Consider the following 20,068-nt stretch of genomic DNA (forward strand, 5'->3'; position numbering starts at 1 on the left):
TAACGCGCCCAGTTTGTGTGTGAACAATTATACAACTTTAATTTTTTGAATCTCAGCCTTTACCGTCATGAACTAATTATTGTCTGACCTCCCCTATTGTATGACCCATCCCGATAATTTCCCCCACTGTGAAAATTTATATTGATACAACTAAAACAATGCTTAAAATCCCTTAATTTTGTGCTGTTGTGAACAATTAAATTGATAAGCATTTTTAAAATGCTTAAAAATGAATATTATTCCTCAAAAGTACATATTAAAAAATCAAATTCTGGCAAGCCCAGGTAGCGTAAATATGTATGTAAACAAACAAGAGAGCAGAGGGCACAGTCCAGTGCTCAGAAGCAACCCTACAATAACAAACCAAGAGGAAAATGGTTTCAGGTTTCCAACGGGGATGCAATTCAAAGACTAGAAAGTTATTTTAAAGAGTGCTGGGCAAAGGCCTGGTAACTTTATTTAGGCAAAGCTCTCTCTGAGGGCTGAGGGAGTTTTGCCTGAGTAAAGACTGAGGGAGAAATTCACCCCTGGTTGTCGGCCCAGAACAAAGCCTAGTCAAGTTCATACCCCATTAGAGCTGGAGAAGGAATCAAGCGGTGTCCTGCTGCACGGGCTGGCTTTCATTTGGTGAGAGAGGACATGTCAGTGTCCTCCCCATGCATATTTTGAACAGCTAAGTCACTGTGTATGACTAGGCTCTCCTTGCATGGTGGGATTCTCGAATGGCGAAAGCCACAAGAATGGAGCTTGCAGATCAACCAGCATCATTGCTGGGGGAGCTGCGTACCAGCCAGATGTGTCTCAGCCATGGAGTCAGAATGAAGCGAGCCCATGGGTATGTGACACAGCCCTGCCCAGGCAGGTTTATTATACCCATGTCTGGTCATCGTCTCGATATTGCACCCAAAGGGCTCCTGTGGGGTCTCTGCCAAAGCTAAGCACTAACTGGTTCTCATGGGTATCGTGGGGTGTTTGTACAGGAAACCATTTTAGAGTCATGTAACATGTAGACTATTATGCTCCCAAACTACTGGAGGTAAAACATGCCATCCCAGGTGGGATGAGTCTCAGAGCTGAGTAACTCAACACTGAGAATAATCGACTATTCCTGGGTTTGTGATCTGGATCAGGTGCAGGCTGGAGCATACACAAGACGAAAGGAGCCCTGGACTCTGAATAGGGGACCTTCAGGGATGAACCAAAGTTACCAAATTGCCCTGACTATGAAATGAGACAAAAGTCTGGGGCTGTGTAAGAGGAGAAAGGGCACGAGATGTTCTCCATTACAGAAGTGGCTCTGCCCACAGGAAAGGCGGATCCCAGAGCTCAGGGCGGGACAAACGCAGCAAGGACTGACCAGTGGGTGAGAAACACCTTCTCAGATGGGAAAGGAGCTGCTTAATAAGTACAGGGTCTAGACTGTTTTATATTTTTCTTTTATCTGTCATCATATGTTGCCAAATCCTTATCAGGGGCAAAGGAAGCTCCCTAAAAGTCAGGAGGGCCACCACTGTTTGAACCATGGCCCCACCCCCATGCTGCCCCTTCCCCGAGGCCCCTCCCCTGCCGCCCCTTCCCCTGAGGCCCCAAACCCTGCTGCTCCTTCCCTCCAAGGCCCCGCACTCATGCCTCCTTTTCCCCCCAAGTTCCCCATCCCCTACTCGCTCCTCTCCACCCTCTCCCCCTGTCGCTTGCCTGTATGCCCGGTAAAAAGTGGGAGGGCATAGCCCCCTGGCCCTCCTGTTCTAGCACCTCTGATCCTTATACTTGCTTTTATTTAAATCGTTACCTCAAGCTCGGGCAAATAAACTTCACTTTGGTTTTACTATAGACACGTCTAAGTGCCTTATGCTAAAGAGCATGTTGAACGGAGGTGACCCCAGTGAATGGGGGGAGGGGGCACGGCTTCCCCAGAAGCAGCGGCCCGTTGGGCAGGGTGGGTGTCCAGAAGCCACAGGACTGGGTACTCGAGCGTAACCAAGCAGGGTGTGTAAATTGCTAGGCTGTCCTGGGGAAGAGCGGGGCTTGCGATAGCGCTTGTGTTGTCAGCAGCCGGCCCATTCCCCTGGCACAGACCGGGCTCCCTCACGCCGTAAGCGGGTGGCTAACGATTCACTCTGGACACCTCGATTCACCCCCAAAAATGTCACAGGCATCTCAGATGGAGAGGAAAGCGGGCTAGTGCTTTACCAGCTTCATCAATAGGGAAACAAGAGGAAAGCTGCCCTACTCCACTCCCAGGCCCACTCTCGAATGCGGACAAGATCACCAGACCCCTGCCCACCGTTCAGTCTCTTTCCAACCAACATCCCAGGGGCCCCACTGCCAGGGCAGGTCTCCAGCCACTCAGAGCCTGTCAGCCACTGATCTGGGGCCGCCAGGTGCCTTCCAAAGGGATCGACTGGCATGGACAGAAGACACGAGGAGGCAGAGCTGAGAGCAGAGGTTGGGAAATAGATTCAGAGCCTGATCCAGGGCAGGGTGCATCCAACTGGGAAGTCAGAAGTGAATCCGGGGTTCCCTGGGAGTGGGGTGCAGGTCTTTCTGCCATGGCTTTCACACATGCCACAAGCCTCCTGGCCATACCATGGAGAAGTGCTGTGATCAGCCGGGCAGAGCGCCAGGCAGGGATTATGGAAACCCGTGGCCAGTCTCCACCATATGCACATTCACCTTCTCACCCCCTGTCATGCAAAACAGCCTGGGAGTGTGGGAGGGACACCGGGTGAGGGGCAGGAGCCAGTGGGACATTGGCTCATGGAGACACTGGGAAATGGGGCGAGAATGGGTGAGAAACTGCACAGGGGACTGGGATGAGGTGGGGTCATACCAGGAATGGGGGTAGAAATCACAGAGAGCTGATTGCTTCCTGCCCTGCACCTTGGGTCCCCATTTACACCTGGGCTGAGGGGGGGTCAACAGCTACCGATTCGACTGGCACTCATGCTGGCCAGTGTGAATGAGACACAAGGTGTGGGGCAGAGGGGACTGAAGCCAAGGACCATGGGTAGGGGGCAGAGGAGGCTGAGAGGGGGTATGGGCACCTCTGTGTCAGGGGATGTGATGGAGCAGACTGATGTGGGGTGTGGGCACCCCTGTGTCAGGGGATAGGACGGAGGAGGCTAGCAGGTGTGCAGGCACTGGGAATCCCTGTGCCAGGGAGATGGGAAAGAGGAGGCTGACGGGGGCAGGGGCCGGCACCTCTGTCCCAGGGGTATAGGATGGAGAAGGCTGACAGGGTTGTAGGCACTGGGCACCCCTGTGCTGGGGGGATGGGATGGAGGAGGCTGACCAGGGGTGGAGGCACTGGGAGCCCTTGTTCCAGGGGATGGGATGGAGGAGGCTGATGGCAGTGCGGGCATTGGGCACCCTTGTGCCGGGGGATTGGATGGAGGACGCTGGCAGGGGTGTAGGCACTGAGCACCCCTGTGCAGGGGATGGGATGGAGGATGCTGGCAGGGTGCAGGCACTGGGCACCCCTTTGCTAGGGGTATGGGACGGAGGAGGCTGAGGGTGGTGTGGGCACTGGGCACTCCCGCTGCAGGTGCCAGGAAGGAAGATGCCAGCCTTGGAGCCAGAGCAGCTCCTCCCAGCTCCATTGGCACTGGTGTCTCTCTCTGGCTGGTAAACAGCTCCCAGAGGTCAGGCCTCCTTCGCTAGCAGTCGGGTTACCCTGGTAACACCAGAACGCTGTCAGGAAACTGACAACGTCACCCGCATCGGCTGCCAAATCTGATGCTGGCAGCACAGCTGAGGCGAAGAAATCTCCCAGCAGGTCTGGAGGGGCACCAGGGTCCGTGGGGGTTGCACAGAGTGGGGACCAGGGGTCTCAGGATGGGCTGGACAGAGCAGCCCCCTAAGGCACTGTGTCCTGCCCCCCATGGAGATACAGAGGTGGTTTCCCTGTGCAGAGTGCAAGGGGCTATGTTCTGGCTGGGTAACCTGCGCCCACAGAGTCAGGGTCAGACCCCTGCTTAGCTCTCCTGGAGGCATGCCAGGGTGTCAGCAGGGTTTACAGGGCCGGGGTGAGCTGTAGAGACCGTTCCCTCTGATAAGGCCAACGTCCCCTTCCCTGCGATCCAGTCCGCTTCCCTCTCCCTGGATTGAGTGTCCGATCCCTTTCGCTAACTGCCCGTGAAATAACTCCTTCCTCCGGTGCCCCCACACTGCTTTCCTATGCTCCTGCCAGTGACACCTTGCTCTGATGTCCCACTCATGTCAGGCAGGTGGCCCAGAAGGACTGCCTGCGTGTCAGAGTGGGGACAGCAGGAATCCAGAGGCTCAGGCAGTGGATAAGAGAGCGGGGCGTGTGTATGTGGGAGACCTCAGCCCAACCTCCTGCCCTCTGCAGCCTCCATTCCTAGATCTCTAGATGGCCCCCGCTCTACAGACCTCAGAAGATTCCTCAGGGTGGTGAGGATAGGGTGAAATCAGGGTAGCTCTGGGAGGGAAGGGTATCCTGGGGTACCCCCCTTCCCTTGGCATTCTGACATCTGCGGGAACAGAGAGCTCCCTTGTGAGGCCTCGAATGGAAAATGGGTTTTCCACTGACACTATTGATCAGTACTGGCAGAGGATCCAGCCATGTCTCTGCAAGAAAGAAAAGGAGGACTTGTGGCACCTTAGAGACTAACAAATTTATTTGAGCATAAGCTTTCGTGAGCTACAGCTCACTTCATCGGAATTCAGGAAGCCCTGGTCTCGGTCGCTTCAAATTGTGCACAACAGCTCTACCCGAGCCCAGATCTCACCTGTCAGGTTTGAGGTCACTAGATCTTTTCTGTAGATTTTAGAGGTGGGAAGGCAAAACTGTCTTTATATCATGGAAACTCAGTTGCAGCCTTAATTATGGAGTGACTGTTGTTCCTCCCTAGTACACAGGGATCGCTTCGCCCACTGCTGAAATGCAGCCAGCTCTGGAGTGGAGCCCAGCAATTCCTGAGCAGTGCACAGGAACACAACGCAACGGTTTAGGGCACGAAGGGAAGAAGAATCCCATACGAAGTAGGAACAGCACTGAAGTCGGCAGAATGTTGTTACCTGAGTTGGCTTGTGCACAGGACACCCAGCTCAGCACCTCCAGCCGCTTGCAGAAAGTGCCAGGGGATCTGTAATGGCCACCTCTCCCCTGAAAGGCATCATCTGACACCAGGGAGCTGACCAGCCCCCTACTGAGTCACCCGCCCCAATCCCTGCAGCACAGCGCCTCTAGTACTGACTGATGGGGAGAGAGCCCCCTCATGCATCACTTTCACCCCTTCCTTCAATGCAGCACCCCCTAACACTGTGCTACCTTCACTGTTTACGGAGTCACCGACACCACTTCCTGCACATATAGGAATTTTACAGGGCACAGCCTTCCCTTCCCTCTGCCTCCATCAGCCCCCTTATTGCCACATAGGTCACCTTTGAACAAGGAAGTCACTCTCTCTGCTAATCAGTTTCACTTAGGATGACAACAGATGAGGTAAGCAGCAAGGTGTGAGAGCAGATAGCCCTGTGTAATCTGCCCTTGCTGTGCCCTGCCCCGTGGTGGGACCAGGGGGATTCTCAACTTCCCCATTGGCATGTGACGTTCATCTCGATATTTCTGATTTCCTCCATCTGTTTCCTCTCCTCTGCCTTATCCAACCCTCTTCCTCTTTCCCTGACCCCCTTGTTCTCACTCCTTTCCTCTCTCTTTTCTTATTTCTTATGGAGCTTTCTCTTGGTTATTTCTCCAGGTCTAGCCAGGGCAGGGGAAAAGTGCCACATTCACACACTTGGGGCATGAAGTCTCATGCTTATCTGCAGAGCAGGTATAGCGCAGCCTGTGGCAAAGCCAAGTCTCCCCCCGCCCCCTGCTCTCCTAATGCATCCCCGCCCTGCCTCGATGGACCAACTCAAGGGCTGAGGGGGAAGTTCAGTCTCCATGCTCCAGTCAAGTCTTGGCCCGTGGATGAGGTTGCTAAGAAAGGGGCTAATGAGTGCCAGTGGAGGTAGTGGGTTTTGCAATGCATGTGCTTAGAATGGACTGAGACCAGCCAAACTCATTTCATACAGGCCAAGAAACAGCCAACACTGATGGCGACAACTTTCACCATGGGTTGAATCCGAACTGGTGACCTAGAGGTAAAAGGCCCCATGCCCCTTTACAGCCCACAGGACACCCAGATTCACCCCAGCTTTCCCTGCTTTGTTTTTCAGATCTACTCTCCACGTACTCAAAGAATCCATCCCATAACTCTCTTCACATTAAGAAAAGGAGTACTTGTGGCACCTTAGAGACTAACAAATTTATTAGAGCATAAGCTTTCGTGAGCTACAGCTCACTTCATCGGATGCATTTGGTGGAAAAAACAGAGGAGAGATTTATATACACACACACACAGAGAACATGAAACAATGGGTTTATCATACACACTGTAAGGAGAGTGATCACTTAAGATAAGCCATCACCAACAGCAGGGGGGGAAGGAGGAAAACCTTTCATGGTGACAAGCAGGTAGGCTAATTCCAGCAGTTAACAAGAATATCAGAGGAACAGTGGGGGGTGGGGTGGGAGGGAGAAATACCATGGGGAAATAGTTTTACTTTGTGTAATGACTCATCCAGAACTTTGTGACTTTGTCCTGACCCATAACTTGGTGACAATGTATACCTTCAAATCAGCGGCACTGCGATGGGTACCCGCATGGCCCCACAGTATGCCAACATTTTTATGGCTGACTTAGAACAACGCTTCCTCAGCTCTCGTTCCCTAATGCCCCTACTCTACTTGCGCTACATTGATGACATCTTCATCATCTGGACCCATGGAAAAGAAGCTCTTGAGGAATTCCACCATGATTTCAACAATTTCCATCCCACCATCAACCTCAGCCTGGACCAGTCCACACAAGAGATCCACTTCCTGGACACTACTGTGCTAATAAGCGATGGTCACATAAACACCACCCTATATCGGAAACCTACTGACCGCTATTCCTACCTACATGCCTCTAGCTTTCATCCAGATCATACCACTCGATCCATTGTCTACAGCCAAGCGCTACGATATAACCGCATTTGCTCCAACCCCTCAGACAGAGACAAACACCTACAAGATCTCTATCATGCATTCCTACAACTACAGTACCCACCTGCTGAAGTGAAGAAACAGATTGACAGAGCCAGAAGAGTACCCAGAAGTCACCTACTACAGGACAGGCCCAACAAAGAAAACAACAGAACGCCACTAGCCATCACCTTCAGCCCCCAACTAAAACCCCTCCAACGCATCATCAAGGATCTACAACCTATCCTGAAGGACGAGCCATCGCTCTCTCAGATCTGGGAGATAGACCAGTCCTTGCTTACAGACAGCCCCCCAATCTGAAGCAAATACTCACCAGCAACCACACACCACACAACAGAACCACTAACCCAGGAACCTATCCTTGCAACAAAGCCCGTTGCCAACTCTGTCCACATATCTATTCAGGGGATACCATCATAGGGCCCTAATCACATCAGCCACACTATCAGAGGCTCCTTCACCTGCGCATCTACCAATGTGATATATGCCATCATGTGCCAGCAATGCCCCTCTGCCATGTACATTGGCCAAACTGGACAGTCTCTACGTAAAAGAATGAATGGACACAAATCAGACGTCAAGAATTATAACATTCAAAAACCAGTTGGAGAACACTTCAATCTCTCTGGTCACTCGATCACAGACCTAAGAGTGGCTATACTTCAACAAAAAAGCTTCAAAAACAGACTCCAACGAGAGACTGCTGAATTGGAATTAATTTGCAAACTGGATACAATTAACTTAGGCTTGAATAGAGACTGGGAATGGATGAGTCATTACACAAAGTAAAACTATTTCCCCATGGTATTTCTCCCTCCCACCCCACCCCCCACTGTTCCTCTGATATTCTTGTTAACTGCTGGAATTAGCCTACCTGCTTGTCACCATGAAAGGTTTTCCTCCTTCCCCCCCCTGCTGTTGGTGATGGCTTATCTTAAGTGATCACTCTCCTTACAGTGTGTATGATAAACCCATTGTTTCATGTTCTGTGTGTGTGTGTGTATATAAATCTCTCCTCTGTTTTTTCCACCAAATGCATCCGATGAAGTGAGCTGTAGCTCACGAAAGCTTATGCTCTAATAAATTTGTTAGTCTCTAAGGTGCCACAAGTACTCCTTTTCTTTTTGAGAATACAGACTAACACGGCTGCTACTCTGAAACCTGTCTCTTCACATTGTTGTCCCACATACTAGCCCTCCCCTTCCAGCACAGGAGGAGCGGGTAGGACTTCCTATGGAGCTCCTCAAAGTTGCTTCTTAATTGGCCAGAGGATCAACATCTTTCTGAGATGCCCAGACTGGGAGCGGTATCCCAGCTAGGCCACATCCTTCCCCTCGATATTACGACATCCTGGGTATATGGACACTGGAACTGGCATTTCCAGTGTGGCTAGACACAAAAATAGGCACTGGGGTAGACACTAAAAATAGCCCTGTAGCCACGACTGCAAGGGCGGCAGGACAGGCTAGCTCCTGCGAGTATACAAGGTTTCAGATGGGGCGGGGCCCATGCAGCTGCAGCTACGTTGGTATTTTTTAGCAACTTCTACCTGAGCTGGAAATGCTACTTCCAGCTTCGATGGGACCATATTCCATGCCATTCCAGGCCCCGTCACTGGCTCAGAGCTATAGAGGGAGTTAGTGATGGAGCTGGGATCAGAACTGCAGAGTTCCTGGCTGGTGGGATAACGAGGCATCATGCAGAAATGAAAGGCAGCATCACGTCCCCCTGCTCTGCGGAATAGGAGTTGACAGCACAGTCAGAAATGAATCCTGCAGCTTGCTGCCCTCGCTCTGTGCTTTTCCTCTCCGAGGAGACACCCAGACAGCCCATTTCCCCGACTCTATTCTGGGATGGTTCAGGAAATAACCGAACACAAACAAAGAGCAAGGCTTGGGGGAAAGGACTGGCTTGGCGAACAGAGAGTGTAGGTTTCAGAGTAGTAGCCATATTAGTCTGTATTCGCAAAAAGAAAAGGAGTACTTGTGGCACCTTAGAGACTAACAAATTCATTTGAGCATAAGCTTTCGTGAGCTACAGCTCACTTCATCAGAAACACATAGTGCAGCACACATGGAATATGGTCAGTTATTAAAAGAACTGAAACCAACCCTTCCTCCCTCATGATTTCTCTTGGGGGAGGGAGAGACAAAAGACCCCCAGGGGACAGATGTTCGTCATGTTGTGCAATGCACTTCTGGAAGGCCCTCAAAGGCTCTGTAACGTAAGAACCGGAACAGACTAGGCCGGAGTAGAATAGGATTGATCGATGAACTCAGGACTGGGAGGAAGGAAGGCCTTCAATGCTGAGGGGGAAAGATCCTTCACTGCTCTTCCGGCTGTATGGAATAGGAAAGAAACACTCCTCAACCTCAAGTGACCCTGGCCCAGAAAGAATAATGAAGAAAATACAGGTTTCAGAGTAGCAGCCGTGTTAGTTTGTATTCGCAAAAAGAAAAGGAGGACTTGTGGCACTTTAGAGACTAACAAATTTAAATGAGCATAAGCTTTTGTGAGCTACAGCTCTGATGAAGTGAGCTGTAGCTCACGAAAGCTTATGCTCAAATAAATTTGTTAGTCTCTAAGGTGCCACAAGTCCTCCTTTTCTTTATGAAGAAAATAAAGAAAATGTACAGCCTCTGAGGAATGATCAGTTCTAACTAGAACATGGTCCAGAGTTACTCTACAGTGGGTCGGTGGCTCTGTAAATCACCTTGCACACCCCTCAGTATACCCAAAGGACTTCGTACTTGTCCACTCCGTAGTCTTTAGAGCCCCAGGCCTGCCCCCAAGTCTCCTGGCACTCCCCATTCAGAGCTCTATTTCTCCTCGGTGCTGTAACAGTGCTTTGGTCATGGGACTCTGATTCTTTTCTGGGTCTAGCAGAGTGACATGCCTCCACATGAGGCAGGGAGTTCCACAGTGGCTTGAGAAAGTGCCTCCTTTCATCCTAGTTGCTGAGTTCTTATAATGCTGGGATGGGATAAATAGAGGACTCCAACCAGCTTCCTCTGCACTGGGCACTATCATAACAGCGCATCTCATAGCTCGTCTTATTTGCCAGCTCTCTCTAAAGAGGAATGCTCCTCTGGGCCAATCTGAGCTCCTTTTAATTGAAGACGTCTGCCCAAAGGTGGCAATTTAAAACCCCCGAGCCCTAACCACAGGGCGTTTCTCTCTCAGTGCACTCTTATTATCCTCTCTATATAAACACACAGACCATGGTCAGTAGGGTGGGGTTTCCGTGCTGGGCTCTTTCTCAGCATTTCAGAGACAGCATTTCCAGCTGTTACTTTTGCAGAATTGGCTCAAAGGGGCACCCCGTGGTGTGCCAGCGCAGGGTGGGTGCAGCCAGTAAGGTGCATTGATCGGTGCTGTAATGGTTGTACAAAGATACGTGTTGGAAATTCTGTGCTCTAGGGACCTCTGTGTGCATGAAGCCCAGCCCTGTAAGATACACTGTTCTACCCTTCATTTGTGTCCGGTGCCAGTGGCTAAGAAAGATTGGTCTTTCGTGATTATACGTTCCATTCTGTTTGACACAGGCAATGTCCAGGCACTCTAAACAGAGCAGGAATAGTAGGTCAGATCTCAGCACTGTCCCCAAGGGATTGCCAGCATTACAGACTGGCTGACCAAGGTGGGAGACTGCCCAGAGTGCTGTGGTCCGGGGTGTCAGTGCTTAATTTGTGCTGGGCTTGCCAGGGCTGAGCCCCGGGCACCTCTAGGCCTGGCAGTTCATAGCCCCAGCACCTCTGGGGTGCCGGCCAGCAGCCGCCGCTCTCCGGCCGCCCAGCTCTGAAGGCAGCGCCACTGCTGGCAGGAGCACAGAAGTAAGGGTGGCATGGCACGGTATTGCCACCCTTACTTCTGCACTGCTGCTGGCAGCAGCGCTGCCTTCAGAGCTGGGCATCCAACCAGCAGCTGCCGCTCTCCGGCCGCCATGGTCAAGAGGGGTGGGCTTGGGTGCAAGTCCATGGAAGGGAGCTCGGGGAAAAGGGTGGGGAGGCAGTGGGGCCTGGGGGTGATGGGGACCCCAGGGAGGCAAAGGGGCCAGGGCAATGGAGGGTGGATGGGACGGCAGCAGGGGCCGAAGCACCAAAATACAAGTTTGCTCAGGATGCCATTTCCCCTAAGGCTGGCCCGGTTACAGGCACCATGACTTTCATTGACCTTATGGGCAGGGCAGTTCTAATAATCTCCTGGAAACCTACTCCTCGAGGCCAGCCATTGGTTACGGCAGATCGACCACAGCTCCCCCCTGCTGTAAATCACCTTTCTTCCAATGAAAGGAGATCGGAAGCTCCTTGGGGCTGAGGCCATGTCTAACTACGGGTTTGTAAAGCACTGTCCAACCCGGTGGCTGGCTACGAGAGTGAGGACAGAAAAGTGCGGGCTTGTGGTTCAGGCACGGGAACTCTGGTAATCTAGGTTCATTTCGCTGCCCTGCCACAGACTCGCTGTGTGACTATGAGCGTGTTACTTAATCTCCCAGTGCTTCAGTTCCCCATCTGACATCCCACAGATGCTGTTGGGCCAGCAGCATGACTGCATGTGGATTTGGCCAATGGGCAGGGGATTTACATGGGAAGACTGAAGAATTAAATCCTTTTGGCTTGGTCAAATGAACACAAAGGGGGATGGCGCTAACCACCTAGGAGAACAAGATCATGGACATAAAGCGAGAGCAAGTTTTCCGGATAGTCCAAGAGTGCGAGAACTGAATAACCACAGTAAATTTCACCTGGGTAGCAGGGAATGTTTTCTAGCAGTGAGATCTATTAAGCCAGTGGGCCTCAGAGCATTTGCTGATGGCCTGTAGAAAGCTGGCCGCCCCCCTGATGCTGGTTCCTCCTGCTTGTTTCCAGCTACTATGTCATAGTACAGAAAGCTAAAAATGTTATTTTCCCATCAGCATTTGCTGCAATTGCCACAGAGATGCTGGGCTATTGAGAGTGGGAGGAGAGGTGGTTTCCAGGACCATGAATGGGAGGTGAAGTGTCCTCATAATTGTGAATGGAAAGGGGGATGCCCAGGAGGGAATCTCTCTATTAAGATGTGGCCCACCTGGTAGAAAGGTTTGCGAACGCCTGTGGTAGACAGGGAACGAGGCTGCCAAGGAAGAGGCGAAAGTCCCGCTGTTTGAGGCACTGAAGACTAGACTAGACAGGCAGCCGAAGTGACCAAATGGGTCTTCGCTCTCTCACTTCTATGATTCTGGGTCTGTTGCTGGCATAGCGGATCCTGATTCCTAGGGCTAGGGGTTGGTGCAGCTCAAGGCTGCTGCCCTTACTGGCAAAATCTTGTAACTTCCACTCTCCTCTCCAGTGTCTCTTCACAGTTCTCCAGGTGCCCTGCTCATGGCCTTGCCTTCTAGTAGGGGAGAAGGTGCAGCCCTGGCGCACAGGAAGAGTGGTCAGAGGCTGTGGGTGACATTATGACAAGGGCGGGCAAGAGACCATAGGGGAAGAAAGCCCCTCTCCCTGGACACTCAATGCATCTCAGGCTGAGAAGGGTGCTTCCCAGAGGGGTCAGCCGGCATGGTGATGAACCTCGGAAGAGCCCTCAGGATGTGCGATAACTGCCGCAGGAGAAAAACAACTTGCGGGCCCTTTGTCTGGCAAAGCCTGCCATTAATGATAAACAATCAGCGCTACGTGGAAAGAGACAGCTAGCGCGGGGTTATTGTGCTGTAGGAGCGAGCAGGAAATGGGTCATTTCCCGGGGAATTTCCAGCAATGCTCCAGCTGGGTTTGTGACACAGTGGCAGGTATGGGGGCAGCTGGAGCGGGCAGGGGTCCAGGCCTGGGAGGGGTCAGGAATGAACTTCTCTATGTGCTACTGTGTTAGTTATCCAGACCCTTAGCTTCTCAGCATCACGTGGGGATGTTCTTGTGTCCTTGGGGTGTTTGTGTGTGGGTGTGACTGTGTCCGTGCCCTTATGTGTGTGCCTCCCTAACTGGGAGCGTGCCTGTGTGCATCTACGGGTTTGTATGTATGTGTCTGGAGAGAGGAGCGAAAATCCTGAGTCCCGGAGTGCCCATGGGCAGCACCTGTATATGAGAGTGGATGTAGAGAGCAAGCAGGCTTCCCACAAGTCACCAATGCAGCCCCTTCAGCCTCCCGAAACAGCCAGGTGTGACCCTGCCCACTCTCCGCCCCCAGGGCCCCACTTCGGCGGCGCCGCTGGGCTCCAGGGGCTAGGGTCACGCCGCCCACCTTCCTGGGGCTGGGGTGGCTGCAGCGGTGCCGCGCGCTCTCCCTCCCCACGCTTTGGGGCTGGAAGGCTGGTGGGCACTAGGCAGCTTGGAGGGGGGGCCTGTAGCCCTGGTGGGGGGGCGGTGGGTTCCGGGGCACGTGGAAGGGGCAGGGCCTTGGGAAAAAGGGGTGGGGCTGAGGGGCTAGCCTCCCCCAGCCAGAGGTTCACGCACCGTCCATGCCCTTCAGCTGAGCAGTTCAGAAGTCCTTTCTCTAGATCTGCGGCTTGTGAGCCACATGCGGCTCTTTTACAGTTAAAGTGCGACTTGGGGCTCCCCCCATGCTCCCCCCATTCTCCACCTACCAGACTGATGGGGGAGGAAGCTCGGGGCTTCTGCCCTGCGGCGGGGTGGTGAGGCTAGGAGCTTCTGCCAGAGACAACTGGTGCCTGCTGAGAGCGGGGGACACAATTTAAAGGTTCCCCCCCAACAGCTTGAGTTACACCCCCCCAGGCACACACATCCCCTCTTGCCCTCAGAGGCCCCTCCCTGCAGCTCCCAGGTTTTAGTTCTGCATGGAGAGGCAGCAGCAAACAGCTGGGAGCTGCAAGGGGGGGCCACTGCTTTAACTCCACAGGGAGAGGCAGCAGCAAAAGCTGTGGCTCTCCCTGCAGCTCCCAGCTGTTTGCTGGTGACCCTCCCCACAGCCACAGCTCCCAGCTTCACTGCTCCAGCGCTGCTGTGCAGGGAGGGGGCCTGGCAGCATCATGTGACAGAGCGGGGCCAGCAAACCCTGGCAAAAATTGGGGGATGGGAGGGGGTGGCACGTGATCTCAGTGCCCCCATGTCACCTCCAGCTTCTTCCCGGGGGGGGGGGGCTTGGGGATTTAGCAAGAGCAGGGCTAAAGCCCTGAGCCCCGGCAGGTACCTCCCACAGGATGAAGCCTGAGCCCCAGCAGGTGCGCCCAGGTTCTCGAACATCTGAAGATTGTCGTATGTGGTTCGGACGGTCCGTAAGTTTGGCCACCCCTACTCTATATAGTCATGTTGGGTCATTTTGGGCTGTCCCAGCTTTTCTGTTCTACAGAGGAATGGGTAACTGGGAAGACGGACAACTTCTTAAACTGGTTCTTCCGACATCTGGGACCAACACAAATAAACACAAGGTGGGACGGGGAATTGGAACCTCCTTGAAGGGAGAGAAGACGGTGGCCCATCCAGCAGTTTAGTCATCATGCGCCTGGCCTGGTGGGGAGAGGATCAGTGAATCACACGTGGCAGATATTAGTCATGTTGCTTAATGCATGACTGGAAAACATCAGATCCGAGACAACCTCTGCAAAAGGAAGAGAGGAGCGTCTCAGTGAATATAGTAACAGATGGCAGATAATCAAAGTCGGGAGAAAATCAGAATGGGAGAGAGAGAGCGGGGAAACGGAGAGCTAGAGAAGGGTGAAAGAAAGCAGGATACAAAGTGCAAGCACCATTCTGGGGTCCTAACCCTGTCTCCGCTGCTCACACCTCTCCATCCACTGATGCAAAACTTCTATGGAATGAAAGCCACACATGAGCAATTTCAAAGCACCTTTTGTTCACTTTCAGGCCCCTTAAAGTGCACAGCACTGAACGTCTGGGTACCTGCTGAGCATGGTGCCATTGCTAACGCCCAGAGCAAGCAGCAAAATCCCTGACACTAAACACAGCCGTTTGTACTTGACCGAGACTGGCTGCAAAACAAGCCATGCTGTTCAGGACATCTGAAACTTGACCCCCACCTCCCACCCTCTGCAGACAATGGGGCCATTCGTGCTGCAGGTTCCTCTCTTGTGATCCTATTCTGCAGGCCTGCAAACCCAGCGTGAATCCCAGAGACCACCTGGAAAGTGGGAATCCTCCCACACATAGGCCAGGCAAGGCCAGTTCCCAGGGCAGGACAGCGACTTCCCACATTCCCTATCAGCACTATGCAGCAAAGATCCAAGGCAGAAATAACGTGTGGCAGCTCTGGGTTGGGGATCATTTCAGGGGAAAGTCGGGGACAGGCTGCTGGGGCATCTACCTAAGGTGGGGGCACTAGAGATCTGAAAGCCCCCAGCTCATCACCAATGCATGGGCTTCTGGCTGGTCAGAAGACAAGTCCCTGCTTTAGAGAGGGGAAAAGGTGGATGGAGATAGGAGAGATTGAGTGAACTAGGGAACGGAAAGAGACTGCTGTTTTAGCAGCCTAAACCAAACTGCATTTTCCCCATGGAAAAGTCCTATGGGGTTTGATAGGCATGGAACCAAGAGGGTTCTAAAGAAATGTAACTGGATTTTGTTGACATTACTCTAAAATGCTATAGAACAGTCGATTCCCATCTTTTGGAGCCATCCTGTGAGATTCCACAGAAGGAGTAGTATTTTCTGTTAAATTCATCAGGAGATTCCAAAACTCTGCTGAAAGGTTATAAGTGTCCATCCCCTTCCACAGGACCTTTCAATAAGGGTGGTGATCGATTTATCTATATTCTCATACTGTGCCCATCACCATCTGTGTGCCTCCCAAACAGACAGCTCCTTCCTCCGCCCCACAAAGCCATCGGGATAGTCCCAAATCACCCTTAATTATTATTAATTTCATCAGGATTCAAGGAGAGTCCTGGTAATAAAAGTGACTGTAAAACAGTGTTGATTGGGTTCCATATTCTCCAGCAAGGATTGCCAGATCAAACAGAACTGATGAACCAAACCAAGATCTGGAGGCTTCAGGATGGATGAGTGGGGACAGATCGAAAGAGCTGGGGATGGTTGCTCTTACAGTAGATTCAGATAATAAGTAGGGCTGTCAAGCGATTAAAAAATTAATCGCTATTAATCGCTCAATTAATTGCACTGTTAATAATAGGATACCATTTTTTAAAATATTTTGGATGTCTTCTACATTTTCAAATATATTGATTTTAATTACAACACAGAATACAAAGTGTACAGTGCTCACTTTATATTTATTTTTGATTACAAGTATTTGCACTGTAAAAAAACAAAACAAATAGTATTTTCAATTCACCTAATACAAGTATTGTAGTGCAATCACTTTATCATCAAAGTTGAACTTACAAATGCAGAATTATGTACAAAAAAACTCCATTCAAAAATAAAACAATGTAAAACTTCAGAGCCTGCAAGTCCACTCAGTCCTACTTCTTATTCAGCCAATCGCTAAGACAAACAAGTTTGTTTTCATTTGCAGGAGAAAGTGCTGCCCCGCTTCTTGTTTACGATGTCACCTGAAAGTGAGAGCAGGTGATCGCATGGCACTTTTGTAGCCGGCGTTGCAGGATATTTACATGCTAGATGTGCTAAAGATTCATATGTCCCTTCATGCTTCAACCACCATTCCAATGGACATGTGTCCATGCTGATGTCAGGTTCTGCTTAAAAACAATCCAAGGCAGTGCAGACCAATGCATGTCATTTTCATCATCTGAGTCAGATCCCGCAAGCAGAAGGTTGATTTTCTTTTTTGGTGGTTCGGGTTCTGTAGTTTCCACATCAAAATGTTGCTCTTTTAAGACTTCTGAAAGCATGCTCCACACCCTGTCCCTCTCAGATTTTGGAAGGCACTTCAGATTCTTAAACCTTGGGTTGGTTAGAAATCTCACATTGGTACCTTCTTTTCATTTTATGAAATCTACAGTGAAAGTGTTCTTAAAACGAACATGTGCTGGATCATCATCTGAGACTGTTATAACATGAAATATATGGCAGAATGCAGGTAAAACACAGAGCAGGAGACATACAATTCTCTCTCAAGAAGTTCAGTCACAAATGTAATTAACACATTATTTTTTTTACAAGTGTCATCAGCATGGAAGCATGTCCTCTGGCATGGTGGCCATAGGATTGTTTAGCATATCTGGCATGTAAATACCTTGCAACGCCTGCTACAAAAGTGCCATGCAAAAGCCTGTTCTCACTTTCTGGTGACATTGTAAATAAGAAGAGGGCAGCATTATCTCCTGTAAATGTAAACAAACTTGTTTGTCTTAGTGATTGGCTGAACAAGAAGTAGGACTGAGTGGACTTGTAGGCTCTGAAGTTTTACATTGTTTTGTTTTTGAGTGAAATTATGTAACAAAAAAAAATCTACATTTGTAAATTGCACTTTCACAACAAAGAGATTGCACTACAGTACTTCTATGAGGTGAATTGAAAAATACTATTTCTTTTAGAGTTGTAGCCGTCTTAGTCTATAACAGCAAAAACAACGAGGAGTCCTTGTGGCACCTTAGAGACGAACAAATTTATTTGGGCATAAGCTTTTGTGGACTAGAACCCACTTCATCAGATTCATGGAGTGGAAAACACAGGAGCCATCATGTGGCATTTCAAATGCCATCATGTGCCAGCAATGCCTCTCTGCCATGTACATTGGCCAAACCGGACAGTCTCTACGCAAAAGAATAAATGGACATAAATCTGACATCAGGAATTATAACATTCAAAAACCAGTAGGAGAACACTTCAATCTCCCTGGTCACTCAATAACAGACCTAAAAGTGGCAATTCTTCAACAAAAAAACTTCAAAAACAGACTCCAACGTGAAACTGCAGAACTGGAATTAATTTGCAAACTGGACACCATCAAATTAGGCCTGAATAAAGACTGGGAGTGGTTGGGTCATTACAAAACCTAAACCTAATTTCCCCCATACTAATTTCCCCCTACTGTTACTCACACCTTCTTGTCAACTGTTTGAAATGGGCCACTCTCATTACCACTACAAAAGTTATTTTTCCTCCCTTGGTATCCTACTGTTAATTGAATTGTCTCGTTAGACTGACCTTACACTTGGTAAGGCAACTCCCATCTTGTCATGTATTTATACCTGCTCCTGTATTTTCCACTCCATGAATCTGATGAAGTGGGTTCTAGCCCACAAAAGCTTATGCCCAAATAAATTTGTTAGTCTCTAAGGTGCCATAAGGACTCCTCGTTGTTTTCGCTATTTCTTTTGTTTATCATTTTTACAGTGCAAATATTTGTAATAAAAAATACACTTTGATTTCAATTACAACACGTAATACAATGTATATGAAAATGTAGAAAAACATCCAAAATATTTAATAAATTTCAATTGGTATTCTATTGTTTAACAGTGCAATTAAAACTGTGATTAATCGCGATTAATTTTTAAATTGCAATTAATTTTTTTGAGTTAATTGCATGAGTTAACTGCTATTAATCAACAGCCCTAATAATAAGCTCTTTTGAGCAAGGTAGGGTGCAAGCTTCTATTGTGGTATCTTTGCTTTTCATCCTGTCCAGAACCCAGAAGTTCAGTGAGCCACAAGAATGAGTGTTCTACCTCTTCCCCGACCCTGTGTTTGTCTTCTCTATTTACAGTATAAGCTTTTTGGGACACAGACTGTCTCACATGGACTCTGTGTTTGCACAGTACCTAGCACAATGGGGCCCCATTCTTGGCTGGCCCTTAGGGACCGCAGTAATAAACATGGTTAATTAAAAGTGACTGAAAAACAATGAGATTGGGAGAGGCAGGTGGGGAAGTATACCACATACCTCTAAAATGTTTCAGTTCCAGTTTTGTGAGGAAGTTTGGAGTGTGTGTGTGTTATTTTTCGCTGCCTGTTCCTACTGCATAAAGGGCACTCTTTGAGCATATGATAGATCAAATTTCTATTCCACCCCAAACACACACTGGAAGTGACAACATGTGGCTAATGCCAATGCTGAGGTTTACTACTATAGTTTAGCTAGAATCCAGCATTTGAATTTCCACTTGTCCTGCTCATTCTAAGCTCTGTGTAGCGCACTTTCTGGTTTGCTATGGCATCTGCATCTGTGGTTTGTCCATTCCCGTCTAGATGAAACACTGATGCTATTATTTGTAATCTGTCAAAATCCTGATTTTTATTTTTAAATCTCAGGAAATTAGGAAAGAGCATCAAATTTATAAGGACAAGAAAGGCTTGGCAACATAGAGCCTTTTAAATTGCATTGTTACAAAGATGGTCTTGAAGACGTGGGAAATTGGCATGTTTAATTAGTGACATTCACTGATAATATCAAATTGGGAGGAACTGCACAACCTGTGAGGACTAGTAAATAATAAAAGGGGACATGGGCCCTGATTCTGCACCATTCAAGTCAATGGGAACTTTGCCGTTGACTTCAGTGAGTACAGGATCAAGCCCAAAGAGATTTTTCAGTCTCTACTGTCTAGGATTTTATGACTCATAAACCTGGGGGGAGCTTGAGATTTTCCTTTAAATGTGTTGAGTTTTAGTGCCCATGAACCTGGAACCTGACCCACAACCTCCCCTGCTATTTCAGCCAGGGTCCTCCCCTCACACACAGCCCTGCCAATGCACCTCTATCCTGACCTACTGCCCCCCTGCTATTAGAGCTTAACTTAAGAGGTAGTTCAAAACACAGAGCTAGTCACTGAATAGCCCACCATCAGGAGCCATCAAGCTCACAACACACCATTGCTGAAAGCCAGCAGTTTATTTGTTTAGCCCCATATGAAGATCTTTGTGCTGCTAACACAGAGCCACCAAGTCTCGCTGTTATGGAGCCAATGCACCAGGGAGAATGGAGAGGACATAAAACTGTGGCTTGTTTGCCTTTTGGACGGGATGAGCTATCAATATGCGGTGTGTGTCCGAGAGAGAGACAGCCTAATGAATATCCCATGTCAGCTTTGAGTTACATTCAGGGAAATTTGGAGATGTACAAGATTATTTTTCCTGTAAGAGAGTCTCCAAAGGACACTGGTGATTTTGTGCAGTATTTGCAGCTCAAAACTTT

At 49.7% G+C, this 20,068-nt stretch overlaps 1 protein-coding gene across 1 annotated transcript in view; it reads right to left on the reverse strand.

Moving 5' to 3' along the window:
- LOC119851292 (1-phosphatidylinositol 4,5-bisphosphate phosphodiesterase gamma-1-like) overlaps nucleotides 1–20,068 on the reverse strand; it is an 80,026-nt gene that overhangs the window by 44,218 nt on the left and 15,740 nt on the right.

Source organism: Dermochelys coriacea, chromosome 2, assembly GCF_009764565.3.
Source record: "Dermochelys coriacea isolate rDerCor1 chromosome 2, rDerCor1.pri.v4, whole genome shotgun sequence".
Classification (NCBI taxonomy): Eukaryota; Metazoa; Chordata; order Testudines; family Dermochelyidae; genus Dermochelys; species Dermochelys coriacea.